The following is an 11,417-nucleotide window of genomic DNA, read 5'->3' on the forward strand; positions in this document are numbered from 1 at the left end:
TACACATGTTTGCTAGGCATTATGCACTAGTCCAGACCTCTGCTGCAGGTGAAGCAGTTGGATCTGCATGTATCTTTGTTGCCGGCTTCCTTGCACCTACCTCCAGTCTGAGTATTGCTTGTCAGTCATTCACATGTGGAGTACACATAGGGACCAGCACTTGAAGAAATCGAGGTTACTTACTGTAACTGGAAGTTCTTCAAGATTTGTGGTCTCTGTCTGTGTTCTTCTACCTATCCTCCATCCCCTCTGCTTTGGATCTGGTCGGATTCACAGTAAGAAGAGGAACTGAGGGGGCATCGGCTCATGCTGCCTCTTATACACCTGATCAGGAGCATGATTAGATCTACTGCATGTGTGCAGTCCAACAGACACTGCTCATTAAAATCTCCAGACTCAGGTGCATTGTGTGCATGTATGTCCCATGTGTGGAATATAGACAGGGACCATGTGTCTCAAAGAACTTCATTACAATAAGTAACCTCCATTTCTGCATTCCAGTCCAAAGGCACTCCACATATAGAGAATAACCTGCTGAATGACTGTGGGTCATTTCTGTTCTGAGTGTTCAAGCAATCTTTCTATAGTCCAGGAAGGGTTACCCCTGAAATTGTTCATTGTATTTAATAGCATAATTATAAAGGGATCAGGGCAGAACATAATTACGACCAACTATTAAGCAAAATTATGACCAGGAATATGAGAGCACTTTTTTCCCCCTGAAATCTATTATTGTAAAACTAAGCTTCTGAAATAAATAGTCACTTAGGGGAAAAAAACCACTAGTTACTGTATAGGCTATGATTTTTTTCTTGGTATAAAGAGACTTCTTTTTGGAAATATACTGAAATGAATGCACACTTTGCCTCTGATATTTCCCTAGGAAAGTGCTGATCTTTCTTTGTTAATTTCTTTGTAAATATTCAGCTCCTGCTGTCTGAGGTGTGAGTATGCTAACTATCAGCATCACATTTTGTTTATACATGACTTTGCTAGGGAAGCAGGAGCATATTGGGTGGAAGCTGCAATTAATTGCACAGCAGAAGCTGATTTGACATTCTGGTAAATCTCCTGTGAGTTTACATACTGAGTTGGATCATGGATACTACCTTAAACTGTATGAATTGTTCCTCTGAGACATTTTGCAAGACTGCTTATTTAGACAAATTCTACAACACTGCTCAGTTATGCTAAGTAGTGCTGCCCTTTTGGGGAAAAGGAGTGGATAACCTGAAAATATTAGTAGATCTACATAGGTTGGATTTCAGAGTAACAGCCGTGTTAGTCTGTATTCGTAAAAAGAAAAGGAGTACTTGTGGCACCTTGGAGACTAACCAGTTTATTTGAGCATGAGCTTTCGTGAGCTACAGCTCACTTCATCGGATGCATAGCATATCGTGGAAACTGCAGAAGACATTATATACACACAGAGACCATGAAACAAAACTTCCTCCCACCCCACTCTCCTGCTGGTAACAGCATAGGTTGGACTGACAACATAAGTTTTGCTGCACACCATACTTTCTCAAATGTAGATTTTTTTTGTTGTTATTATTATTTTTACCCTCTATATAGCATATTTAGCTATGAAAGGACTGAAGGATAGTTTTCATATTCCCACTTAGAAGCAATATGGTCAGTTTTTAAACAATAGCTAGCTACGTATCTGAGGCTATATGTAATGGGAAAATAAGATATTCCAATACAGTACACATAATTAAAGACCTAGATAGTCCACTTTATTAGCTGCCCAGAACGAGGAATAGTACATAGCTGCACTGCTCCAGGAGCAGCTCACAATGCAGAAAGTAATTCAGTCATGTTTTGTGTCTTCGTCCACGTTCTGCTCCAGGTAGAAAGTAAACTAATCTAAGCCTCGACCTGGTACAGTGTGTGCCATCCAACTTGCTGGAGCAAATACACTGGCTGGTATACTGGCAGTGCGGCAAGGCTCCACCTGGTCCCTTCTCTCTCCTGCGTACCTTTCCTGTAGTGTCTGCTTCTCCTTCCATGCCGCAATCCATGGTATAGATAGCCTGCCTTAAGGGCTTGCTTTATTCAATCCCTCAGTTGAGCATGTAGGACTAGTGGCAATCTAGCCCAATGTAGAGTAAATCCCTAAAAGAAATTGAGTCTTTACATTAATTAAAAAAAAAATCAAATTGACATCTTTAGTTTTATGGTTCAGATTAGACAATGGAAAATACAGCACACCATTGTGCATGGAAAATATAGATTTTCCTAACTGTTATAAGAAAAATTTGATCACTGTTGCATTCAAATATTATTTATTCCTTAAAAAAACTAATTAATGTTGAAAAGTAAAACTCTTAGAAATTATTAGTAGTTACAGTTGCCCGCATAACCTTATCTTTACTCCATTGTCCTGTGGAACAAATAGTCCACAGTTATGTTTATACACAAGAGGAAGAGTTAAAGTTATGTGTGGACAACATTAACTTTGACATTCCTAGGCCCTGCTCCCTCCTCATGTCCAGGCTACCTGGCCAGTGGCTTGGCATGAGCAACTCTAAGGCTGGTAACTATGATAACAACCTTGCAGAACCTGTGTGTGTGTGTGTGTGTGTGTGTGTGTGTGTGTGTGTGTTTGTATGAATAAATGTGTGAATAAATATGAGATTGAATGGAATGTTATAGCTATAACTAACTGCTTACTATGATTCTTTCTGTATTCAAAATAAATGTGGTATTTTGCCTTTTCCCCTCTTAATAAGATCCTGCTGGTTTTTAATTTATTAGTATAACAACACACGTCTGCAAAAGGTTAGTTAAAACACCCCCAACCCTTGATAATTACCAAAGCTGAGTGTGGCTCTCAAGTGGCACAGCAGCAGGCTTCCAGTGGTCAAATCTTCCGTCTGCCGGTGGGGACTGCAACATGTACCCAGAGGGAGAGTCCAAAAAGAGTCCAACTACCTCAAACTTTTCCCCCTTATTTATACATTAGTAATAGAATGACATGTCCCTTAAAGAAAACTTGTTAAGTTAAGCAGTTTCAATAGTCAAGAAAGAGGTTCCTTCTGATTATCAATTAACCAGATGTGGGTTTTTCCAGAGTTTGCAGCCTTGAGGCCCCAGTAGACATTCCTGGGACACATCCTGCTCTTCGAAAATGCATGTATCAGCCACTTCAACACAATTCTTATCAGGAAGGACGCGGGGTCAAGCTGCCCTTTCTGTGGCACTCAAAAACCCCCTCCCCTCCTGCCTTGGTTAAGCTAAGCCTGCTGACTTGGCTGCTTTTAGCAATAAGCCATAGTGGTTTCAGGCTCTTTACTGGTTTGCCAAAGTCTCCCCATACATCCCAAGGTGCTCGTTTCTGTGTCTCACAGGGGAAGAAGTTGTTCAGAACTAGGGTAGCTCTTGCCAGTTTCATACTTGAAGCACAAGATCCTACAAAAGGGATTAAAAATAAATTTTCTAGAAAAACAAATTACAAGTAAGTTCTTATCCCTGTTTCACAGATGGGAAAATTGGTCAAGCGCAAGAGGGTCTGCTGATTTGCCCAAGGTTCAAGAAGTTCAAGTCTGTGTCAGAATCAGAATTAGAAACTGCATCTCTTGAAGCTACTGGGACACCATGCCCCTTACGCAAGTCACTTACCTTCTCTGCGTTTCAGTTTCCTCATCTGTGAAATCAGGATAACACTACATATCCCAGTGCTAGTCTCAAAATTAAGTAATGAATGTTTGTAAAGTGCCTCTCACTTAAGGTACTATAATAGTGCAATATGTTGGCTTTTTAACTTTTTTAAGATTAATTCCATCAAGACACTGTCATCCTTCAATAGTGCCAGACACTCTGAGTAAACTCCCACACGTGATCCTTGGACCCCATTTTGCCATTAGCAGATTATGCTGGCTGGCATACTGGGGGTAGGAGGAGTAGGTGACCAGATGTCAACGCAGATACAGGTAAGCAACCATTTTCATGTTCTCTCCACAGGTACCAATGTGGACAGTGGACTAGATGATACATCTGAGGGAAGGGAACAGAAGGAGACTCCACCGATTGGAAGGCATGAGATGCACTGTCCTAGGGATGCGGGTTCCATGACCACCGCTCCCAAGAGAAGGAGGTGGGTGGTAGTGGTCGGGGACTCTCTCCTTAGGGGGACTGAGTCATCTATCTGCCGCCCCGACCGGGGAAAATCAAGAAGTCTGCTGCTTGCCAGGAGCTAGGATTCACAATGTGACTGAGAGACTGCCGAGACTCATCAAGCCCTCGGATTGCTACCCCTTCCTGCTTCTCCACGTGGGCACCAATGATACTGCCAAGAATGACCTTGAGCAGATCACTGCAGACTACGTGGCTCTGGGAAGAAGGATAAAGGAGTTTGAGGCACAAGTGGTGTTCTCGTCCATCCTCCCCGTGGAAGGAAAAGGCCTGGGTAGAGACCGTCGAATCATGGAAGTCAACGAATGGCTACGCAGGTGGTGTTGGAGAGAAGGCTTTGGATTCTCTGACCATGGGATGGTGTTCCAAGAAGGAGGAGTGCTAGGCAGAGATAGGCTCCACCTAATGAAGAGAGGGAAGAGCATCTTCGCAAGCAGGCTGACTAACCTAGTGAGGAGGGCTTTAAACTAGGTTCACCAGGGGAATGAGACCAAAGCCCTGAGATAAGTGGGGACGTGGGATACTGGGAGGAAGGACGAGCAGGAGAGCGTGAGAGGGGAGGGCTCCTGCCTCATACTGAGAAAGAAGGACAATCAGCAAGTTATCTCAAGTGCCTATACACAAATGCAAGAAGCCTGGGAAACAAGCAGGGAGAACTGGAAGTCCTGGCACAGTCAAGGAATTATGATGTGATTGGAATAACAGAGACTTGGTGGGATAACTCACATGACTGGAGTACTGTCATGGACGGATATAAACTGTTCAGGAAGGACAGGCAGGGCAGAAAAGGTGGGGGAGTTGCATTGTATGTAAGAGAGCAGTATGACTGCTCAGAGCTCTGGTATGAAACTGCAGAAAAACCTAAGAGTCTCTGGATTAAGTTTAGAAGTGTGAGCAACAAGGGTGATGTCGTGGTGGGAGCCTGCTATAGACCACCGGACGAGGGGGATGAGGTAGACGAGGCTTTCTTCCAGCAACTAATGGAAATTACTAGATCGCAGGCCCTGGTTCTCATGGGAGATTTAATCACACTGATATCTGCCAGGAGAGCAATACAGCGGTGCACAGACAATCCAGGAAGTTTTTGGAAAGTGTAGGGGACGATTTCCTGATGCAAGTGCTGGAGGAACCAACTAGGGGCAGAGCTCTTCTTGACCTGCTGCTCACAAACCAGGAAGAATTAGTAGGGGAAGCAAAAGTGGATGGGAACCTGGGAGGCAGTGACCATGAGATGGTCGAGTTCAGGATCCTGACACAAGGAAGAAAGGAGAGCAGCAGAATACGGACTCTGGACTTCAGAAAAGCAGACTTTGACTCCCTCAGGGAACTGATGGGTAGGATCCCCTGGGAGAATAACATGAGGGGGAAAGGAGTCCAGGAGAGCTGGCTGTATTTTAAAGAATCCTTATTGAGGTTACAGGGACAAACCATCCCGATGTGTAGAAAGAATATGGCAAGTAAATATGGCAGACAACCAGCTTGGCTTAACAGTGAAATCCTTGTTGATCTTGAACACAAAAAGGAAGCTTATAAGAAGTGGAAGATTGAGCAAATGACCAGGGAAGAGTATAAAAATATTGCTCGGGCATACAGGAGTGAAATCAGGAAGGCCAAATCACACCTGGAGTTGCAGCTAGCAAGAGATGTTAAGAGTAACAATAAGGTATGTTAGCAACAAGAAGAAAGTCAAGGAAAGTGTGGGCCCCTTACTGAATGAGGGAGGCAACCTAATGACAGAGGATGTGGAAAAAGCTAACGTACTCAATGCTTTTTTTTTGCCTCTGTCCTCATGAACAAGGTCAGCTCCCAGACTACTGCACTGGGCAGCACAGCATGGGGAGGAGGTGACCACCCCTCTGTGGAGAAAGAAGTGGTTCGGGACTATTTAGAAAAGCTGGACGAGCACAAGTCCATGGGGCCAGATGCGCTGCATATGAGAGTGCTAAAGGAGTTGGCGGATGTGATTGCAGAGCCACTGGCCATTATCTTTGAAAACTCATGGCGATCGGGGGAGGTCCCGGACGACTGGAAAAAGGCTAATATAGTGCCCATCTTTAAAAAAGAGAAGAAGGAGGATCCTGGGAACTACAGGCCAGTCAGCCTCACCTCAGACCCTGGAAAAATCATGGAGCAGGTTCTCAAAGAATCAATTCTCAAGCACTTAGAGGAGAGGAAAGTGATCAGGAACAGTCAGCATGGGTTCACCAAGGGCAAGTCATGCCTGACTAATCTAACTGCCTTCTATGACGAGATAACTGGCTCTGTGGATGAGGGGAAAGCAGTGGACGTGTTGTTCCTTGACTTTAGCAAAGCTTTTGACACGGTCTCCCACAGTATTCCTGCTAGCATGTTAAAGAAATATAGGCTGGATGAAGGGACTATAAGGTGGATAGAAATCTGGCTAGATTGTCGGGCTCAACGGGTAGTGATCAATGGCTCCATGTCTAGTTGGCAGCCAGTATCGAGAGGAGTGCCCCAAGGGTCGGTCCTCGTGCCGGTTTTGTTCAATCTCTCATTAATGATCTGGAGGATGGCGTGGATTGCACCCTCAGCAAGTTTGCAGATGACACTAAACTGGGAGGAGAGGTAAATACGCTGGAGGGTAGGGATAGGATACAGAGGGACCTAGACAAATTAGAGGATTGGGCCAAAAGAAATCTCATGATGTTCAACAAGGACAAGTGCAGAGTCCTGCACTTAGGACAGAAGAATCCCATGCACCGCTACAGACTGAGGACCACATGGCTAGGCAGCAGTTCTGCAGAAAAGGACCTAGGGGTTACAGTGGACGAGAAGCTGGATATGAGTCAACAGTGTGCCCTTGTTGCCAAGAAGGCCAGTGGCATTTTGGGATGTATACATAGGGGCATTGCCAGCAGATCGAGGGACGTGATCGTTCCCTATCCTCTATTCGACATTGGTGAGGTCTCATCTGGAGTACTGTGTCCAGTTTTGGGCCCCACACTACAGGAAGGATGTGAAAAAATTGGAAAACGTCCAGCGGAGGGCGACAAAAATGATTAAGGGACTGGAACACATGACTTATGAGGAGAGGCTGAGGGAACTGGGATTGTTTAGTCTGCGGAAGAGAAGAATGAGGGGGGATTTGATAGCTGCTTTCAACTACCTGAAAGGGGGTTCCAAAGAGGATGGATCTAGACTGTTTTCAGTGGTAGCAGATGACAGAATGAGGAGTAATGGTCTCAAGTTGCAGTGAGGGCAGTTTAGGTTGGATATTAGGAAAAACTTTTTCACTAGGAGTGTGGTGAAACACTGGAATGCAGTACCTAGGGAGGTGGTGGAATCTCCTTCCTTTGAAGTTTTTCAGGTCAGGCTTGACAAAGCCCAGGCTGGGATGATTTAGTTGGGGATTGGTCCTGCTTTGAGCAGGGGGTTGGACTAGATGACCTCCTGAGGTCACTTCCAACCCTGATATTCTATGATTCTATGTCCAGGTTTTATAGGGACTGTCCCGATATTCGGGGCTTTTTTTTTTAATATGGGCTCCTATTACCCCCCAACCCCGTCCCGATTTTTCCCACTTGCTATCTGGTCACCCTAAGGAGGAGAGAGGGCAGTGAAAGGGTCCACCTGGTCCCTTCTCTCTCCTGCCTACTAGCACAAGTTTGATTGGGTGAAATACCACTCCTGTGGTGTCCGCTTCCCCTCCCATGCTGCAATCTGTGGTATAGTAGTATGCACAAGGCATTAAGGGGTTGCCTTATTCAGTCCCTTGGTAAGTGGGTAAGGTAATATCTCTTTTATTGGACCATTTTCTCTTGGCACGAGAGAATCTTTTCAGCCACACAGAGGTCATCATCTACAACTCAAGGTAGAGAGGCTCATTAACACTAAACATCATGGACCGAACAAAGACTAGATTTATGGATTATTACAGGGGTGGCTAAATTTACTGGCCCTACGAGCTGCATAGAACAATCTTCAAAAGTTTGAGAGCCAGGGTGCACCAGTGGAGGCTGGGGCTCAGGACTTCAGCTCCATGGGAGGCACCTGAAAGGGCTCGGGCTTCAGCCCTGCTCCTGCTGAAGCCCCAAGCCCCAGCAAGTGTGCCCCACAGGGCTGAAGCCCCGAGACACCCCCACTCCCTACCTCACCACCTCACTGCAAGGCATAGGTCCCGAGCTCCCCTACCAGTCTGGTAGATGGAGAATGGGGGTGGGGGGACTCCACGAGCCACACTTTAACAGTAAAAGAGCCACATGTGACTCGTGAGCCACAGTTTGGCTGCCCCTGGATTATTACAACAATCTATAGCCCACTAAACGACCCATTTTGTGCTGTGACTGCAGAGGAGTTAATAGGCCATTCTACCTTGAATAGTCCCTTACAATATATGCTAATCACTTATGCTAAACAATCTGTTCCACCTTGCATCTTTCTGTGATGCCCAGAGGTGAAGAAGAGCTCTGTGTAGCTTGAAAGATTGTGTGTCTCACCAACAAATTTGGTCCAATAAAAGATATTACCTGACCCACCTTGTCTTTCTAAATATAATATTGGCATTTAGATTTAGAGAGTATTTCATAGCAAATTTCGACCTGAGCTTTAAACAATCTATAATGACCTGAAAGTTTATCTTTTGCTATTGTAATTGAAGGTAGTAACATTTTAGTTTTCAACAAACATTGATGTTAACCATGAAATTAATAGTTCACTTTCACAAAGGCAAATTGATCAAGTAGATAAATTTGTGATAAAGCTATAATTGTCATAAAGACTCCAGATATTTTAGAAAATATCAACAGGCATAAAATTTAATTCTGTGCAGATAACTAAGCACCCAATATAATATATGACAGATGAAGAAGTTCTAAGTGAAAGGGGAAATAACACTTCTTTCTTCAAGTTCTCCACAGGGTTCATGATTTTATAGGCCTCTGTCCTCCATCAGTCAACTCTTTTCCAAGCTAAGCAGTTGCAGTATTTTTAATCTTTCCTGTAAGCTCTTCCATACCCCTAATCATTTTCATTGTCGTGTGTGTATTGTACCCTGTAACTTTTCCTAAAAATCATTATAAATTGTTAATAAAGTACCTTTATAAATTATATTTTAAAGATTTAGTCTTAAATGGTTTATTTCCTGTTCTTGTATAATTCACTTTATGCCACTAGAGGGTACCAAAACATTTTCTTAAAAAACAATTTGTTTTCCAAGTTGCTGCTGTGATAACTGTTCGGCAATGGAGGTTTACAGTTGAGTTAATATTAATAGGTCTCTTAGCAAATAAATATGCACTCATTTGTGGTGAAATCTTAAATTGTTCTTTGGCCTGTATCCTCTATTTTAGGATGTTTGCACTTTTGTAAATATATATTATTTTTCCTTCTTTTGACTACATTAGAAGGAGTGTGTGTGTGTGTGTATAATTTTTTTTCTTTTCAAAAATGACTAGTGATTTTGGATGTCTTAATTTTTGGGTGCCCAGCTGATTTTGGGTGATCCTGTAAGGTTGCCTTTACCTTTCTTTGTTGTTGAGCGTGAAGTAGGTGAAGGTATTGAACAATTCTGAAAATCACACATCTTTTAGATCACCTACCCATTGAAAATCAAGCCGCTTGCAGATGTCTCAAGTTGGGCTCCCAAAATCACATCCCTTAGTTGCTTTTGAAAATCTTGGTTGGGTACCGAAAGTTAGGCTCCTAAATACATAGTGAGTCATCAAAATATAAGTGGCCTGACTCCCAAAGGAATTCCATTGAAATCAATGAAAACTGCAGGGGCTTTTCACCTTTGAAAGTCAGGCCTTATTTAAGTCACTACATATCGTCTTAAGAATCTAACTTTAGCCAGATATGCTTGAAATTTGGGCCAGTAGTACAGCAGTAGTAGTATTTTGAAACCCGCAAAGGCCCTAATCAGGACTGGAGTGCCGCTGTGTTAGGTGCTGTATAAACACACAAGAAGACAGTTCCTGCAGAGTTTACATTCTAATCTGAGACAAGACAAAGTGAAGGTAACAAACAATAAGAAGGAAGAGGGAGAAAATATTGTTAATATACATATGTAAACCTGCTATAACTTTATTTATATTTCTTGGATTTTAATTTACTAATATATTGGCAATACCTTAATAAATAATAAATTATTGCACCACTCTGATAATACTGATACAGGCTACAAAATGTATGAGTCTATATATAACTAATATCCAATCTTTTCAGAATATTGCAGTTTATACAGTTTACATGTATTTAAAGGTTCCATTTATATTACTTATTTCATTATTTGTATTGTTTTGGGCTAGATCCCTTTACTCTCACTGAGTGGTAACTTACTGAACAAGTAATCCCAGTGGCTTCAGTAAATCTGTTTATGGATTAAGACATTTTCAATCCTAGTAAGGAGATCACAATTCATGGTGATGTGGTCTGTTGACAATATCTTGAATATTTTGCTGTTGCATGTTACAAAAATGTGTTTTTCCCACATTCTGTAGCTGTCTTTGTTTAAACAAATGCAAGGGCTGCCTTCTCTCTTTCTGCCTTGTTGCCTCTGTTGTTAGGTGCCTGCTTTTCATGATTGCTGTATTAAGGCAAAATTCACCCTGTGAAGAGGGCCAAAAAAAGGCCTATCTGTGTACCATTTAAATTCCACTTAAGTCTTATTTTGAGGATTTAAGTGGTTCATATGCATGGGGTATATTTTACCCTCAGTGAACAGCTTGTTTTAATTATCCTCTGAAAGCAGATAAGCACAACGCTCATACCATGTCAATCACTTTATCATATCCTTCCTCTGGTTCTTCATGCTTGTGATTTAAACAGTATCTTAGGGCCTGGTCCTGTGAAGTGTTGCACTTCCCCTTTCTTCCATTAGCATCAGTAGGAGATGAAGATCTTCATCTCTAGAGCTGGGCAAAATTTTTCAGATGGATAATGTAGTTGTCTAACAGTTTAATTAGTTTTTAAAGTCACCTAACCTTGCTCAAACTTTTGGTGTTTGTTTACAAAACAGTTGGAGGAGGAGCAAGGATTTGAAGAAAACATTTCATTCAACCTGAATTATCACTTTTGTTGTCTTTTTTGATTTGCTGATATTTTTCAGAGTTTTCTAATTTGGCTCAGGTCAAACTGACTTTTTATTTTTCAGAAATGCCAGTGAACTGCAGAATCTGATTCATCCATCTCTATTCGAGGCACACTGTTTTACAAAATTAGACCTTTTATTTTGTATATTTGGCATCATGGCATGAAATGATCCCAGTTTGGATTTATAATCTTGAAGATAACTAACATAATTTGAAGGTTTAAGTTACACT

The 11,417-nt window shown here is 42.4% G+C and overlaps 1 long non-coding RNA gene across 1 annotated transcript in view; it reads left to right on the forward strand.

The window, feature by feature from the left end:
* Nucleotides 1-4,030, forward strand: part of LOC141994235 (uncharacterized) — a 203,885-nt gene extending 199,855 nt beyond the window's left edge. The window contains exon 4 of the long non-coding RNA XR_012641050.1: nt 3,967-4,030. This is a non-coding gene — a long non-coding RNA (uncharacterized LOC141994235). The remainder of the gene's footprint in view (nt 1-3,966) is intronic.
* The last annotated feature ends 7,387 nt before the right edge of the window (nt 4,031-11,417 follow it).

The sequence above is a fragment of the Natator depressus genome, chromosome 9 (assembly GCF_965152275.1).
Source record: "Natator depressus isolate rNatDep1 chromosome 9, rNatDep2.hap1, whole genome shotgun sequence".
Lineage (NCBI taxonomy): Eukaryota > Metazoa > Chordata > Testudines > Cheloniidae > Natator > Natator depressus.